The sequence below is a fragment of the Callithrix jacchus genome, chromosome 13, assembly GCF_049354715.1.
Source record: "Callithrix jacchus isolate 240 chromosome 13, calJac240_pri, whole genome shotgun sequence".
Taxonomy (NCBI): Eukaryota; Metazoa; Chordata; class Mammalia; order Primates; family Cebidae; genus Callithrix; species Callithrix jacchus.
Window position 1 is genome coordinate 118,737,565 of NC_133514.1, and position 4,936 is coordinate 118,742,500.

The 4,936-nt window shown below is 29.3% G+C and overlaps 1 protein-coding gene across 1 annotated transcript in view; it reads right to left on the minus strand.

Annotated features, from left to right (window-relative positions):
- ZNF516 (zinc finger protein 516) overlaps positions 1-4,936 on the minus strand; it is a 214,103-nt gene that overhangs the window by 32,475 nt on the left and 176,692 nt on the right. The window lies entirely within an intron of this gene.

Here is a 4,936-nt window from a genome sequence, read left to right on the forward strand (position 1 = left end):
TGAGGAAAGTTTCATATTACCAGGGAATGTGATTGATAACGTTGTGTCACCTTACGAGTTTTAATATTATAAACTGAGTTTTATGTTTCTCTCTTCTAATAGTGACATATTAAACATTTTAAGACTGGATATAATAATTTTATGGGGTAAAATTGATATTATTAGATGATTAGCTGTAGTGCTTTGTCAAATTCTTGTATATTAAATACAAAAAATACAATAAAAATAAGAGACTCTCCTACCATCGGCTGAGTGAAAGAAGATAAGGCATCCATCCTCGAGCCCTCCTTGTGCTCAGCATAATCCCAGACCCCGCTCAGGGCTCTGAGTCACTTGGTTTCTGCGGCACCAAACACCAAGCATTGTCTCTTATCTCCATAAATGACTTACAGTCATTTGTGGCTGGTATCGTGGCTGAGTCTTCATCGTATTCTCAGGTGGCGCTCCCCCCAAAATCTCACCCATTCCTTGGAATACATTTCCAAGGCAAGTTGGAATCCAAGTCTTGAAAGACAGTTCCCAGGTCACCAGTTAAAGAGAGGTTGATAGGAGAAGGTCAAGATACACAAAGCTTCTCGAAGAAACTGTTCAAGCAATACCACGTAAGCCTCTTGAATACTAGTAAAAGGCAGATCCGACTTTGGTAAAACATCTACAGTAGAGTGGAAGTTGCTTGGCGGCGGGGGCGAGGGAGGCAAAGATTTGACATCATTCCCAATGTGGGCAGGCGTGAGACCTAATCAGGGATGTCCATGGAGGACAGAAATAAGGAAAGGTGAGAAATCAGGTTTTATACTCAGTTACCCAGTGAGTTACGATCTAACACCATGCCAACAGCAGCGAGTGGGAGCGTGAGTTTGCAGAGACCTTGGGAAGTTCCAGCTCTTCAAACCACCTGAAACCAAACAGCAGCGGGGCTCGTCAATTACTATCATCAATGATCACATCTCATCTGTTTCAGATGCATTTCCATGTGCTGATATGGAGTTAAGCATTTCATATACATATATATATATGATGTGCATACACTCATCCTCACAGTATATATATATATATATATATATATGAAATGCATATACTCATCCTCACAGTATATATATATATATATATGAAATGCATATACTCATCCTCACAGTATATGTATATATATATATATGAAATGCATACACTCATCCTCACAGTATATATATATATATATATATATGAAATGCATACACTCATCCTCACAGTATATATATATATAAATGAAATGCATACACTCATCCTCACAGTATATATATATATATATATATATATATATATATAAAATGCATACACTCATCCTCACAGTATATATATATATATATATATATATGAAATGCATACACTCATCCTCACAGTATATATATATATATGAAATGCATACACTCATCCTCACAGTATATATATATATATATATGAAATGCATACACTCATCCTCACAGTATATATATATATATATATGAAATGCATACACTCATCCTCACAGTATATATATATATATATATGAAATGCATACACTCATCCTCACAGTATATATATATATATATATATATATATAATGCATACACTCATCCTCACAGTATATATATATATATATATATATGAAATGCATACACTCATCCTCACAGTATATATATATATATGAAATGCATACACTCATCCTCACAGTACATATATATATATATGAAATGCATACACTCATCCTCACAGTATATATATATATATATATGAAATGCATACACTCATCCTCACAGTATATATATATATATATGAAATGCATACACTCATCCTCACAGTACATATATATATATGAAATGCATACACTCATCCTCACAGTATATATATATATATATATATATATATGAAATGCATACACTCATCCTCACAGTACATATATATATATGAAATGCATACACTCATCCTCACAGTATATATATATATATATATATATATGAAATGCATACACTCATCCTCACAGTACATATATATATATGAAATGCATACACTCATCCTCACAGTATATATATATATATGAAATGCATACACTCATCCTTACAGTATATATATGTATATATGAAATGCATACACTCATCCTCACAGTACATATATATATATGAAATGCATACACTCATCCTCACAGTACATATATATATATGAAATGCATACACTCATCCTCACAGTATATATATATATATATATATATGAAATGCATACACTCATCCTCACAGTACATATATATATATGAAATGCATACACTCATCCTCACAGTATATATATATATATGAAATGCATACACTCATCCTTACAGTATATATATGTATATATGAAATGCATACACTCATCCTCACAGTATATATATATATATATATGAAATGCATATACTCATCCTCACAGTATATATATATATATATATATGAAATGCATACACTCATCCTCACAGTATATATATATATATATGAAATGCATACACTCATCCTCACAGTACATATATATATATGAAATGCATACACTCATCCTCACAGTACATATATATATATGAAATGCATACACTCATCCTCACAGTACATATATATATATGAAATGCATACACTCATCCTCACAGTATATATATATATATATGAAATGCATACACTCATCCTCACAGTATATATATATATATATATATATATGAAATGCATATACTCATCCTCACAGTATATATATATATATATATATATGAAATGCATACACTCATCCTCACAGTATATATATATATATATGAAATGCATACACTCATCCTCACAGTACATATATATATATGAAATGCATACACTCATCCTCACAGTACATATATATATATGAAATGCATACACTCATCCTCACAGTACATATATATATATGAAATGCATACACTCATCCTCACAGTATATATATATATATATATATATGAAATGCATACACTCATCCTCACAGTACATATATATATATGAAATGCATACACTCATCCTCACAGTACATATATATATATGAAATGCATACACTCATCCTCACAGTATATATATATATATATATATGAAATGCATACACTCATCCTCACAGTACATATATATATATGAAATGCATACACTCATCCTCACAGTATATATATATATATGAAATGCATACACTCATCCTTACAGTATATATATGTATATATGAAATGCATACACTCATCCTCACAGTATATATATATATATATATGAAATGCATACACTCATCCTCACAGTATATATATATATATATATGAAATGCATACACTCATCCTCACAGTACATATATATATATGAAATGCATACACTCATCCTCACAGTATATATATATATATATATATATGAAATGCATACACTCATCCTCACAGTACATATATATATATGAAATGCATACACTCATCCTCACAGTATATATATATATATATGAAATGCATACACTCATCCTCACAGTACATATATATATGAAATGCATACACTCATCCTCACAGTATATATATATATATATGAAATGCATACACTCATCCTTACAGTATATATATGTATATATGAAATGCATACACTCATCCTCACAGTACATATATATATGAAATGCATACACTCATCCTCACAGTATATATATATATATATATATATATGAAATGCATACACTCATCCTCACACTATATATATATATATATGAAATGCATACACTCATCCTCACAGTATATATATATATATATATATATGAAATGCATACACTCATCCTCACAGTATATATATATATATATGAAATGCATACACTCATCCTCACAGTATATATATATATATATGAAATGCATACACTCATCCTCACAGTACATATATATATATGAAATGCATACACTCATCCTCACAGTATATATATATATATATATATATATATATATATGAAATGCATACACTCATCCTCACAGTATATATATATATGAAATGCATACACTCATCCTCACAGTATATATATATATATGAAATGCATACACTCATCCTCACAGTATATATATATATATACATATATATATATGAAATGCATACACTCATCCTCACAGTATATATATATATATATGAAATGCATACACTCATCCTCACAGTATATATATATATATATAAAATGCATACACTCATCCTCACAGTACATATATATATATGAAATGCATACACTCATCCTCACAGTATATATATATATATATATATATATATGAAATGCATACACTCATCCTCACAGTATATATATATATGAAATGCATACACTCATCCTCACAGTATATAGATACATATGAAATGCATACACTCATCCTCACAGTACATATATATATATGAAATGCATACACTCATCCTCACAGTACATATATATATATGAAATGCATACACTCATCCTCACAGTATATATATATATATATATATATATGAAATGCATACACTCATCCTCACAGTACATATATATATATGAAATGCATACACTCATCCTCACAGTATATATATATATATGAAATGCATACACTCATCCTTACAGTATATATATGTATATATGAAATGCATACACTCATCCTCACAGTATATATATATATATATATATGAAATGCATATACTCATCCTCACAGTATATATATATATATATATATGAAATGCATACACTCATCCTCACAGTATATATATATATATATATGAAATGCATACACTCATCCTCACAGTACATATATATATATGAAATGCATACACTCATCCTCACAGTACATATATATATATGAAATGCATACACTCATCCTCACAGTACATATATATATATGAAATGCATACACTCATCCTCACAGTATATATATATATATATATATGAAATGCATACACTCATCCTCACAGTACATATATATATATGAAATGCATACACTCATCCT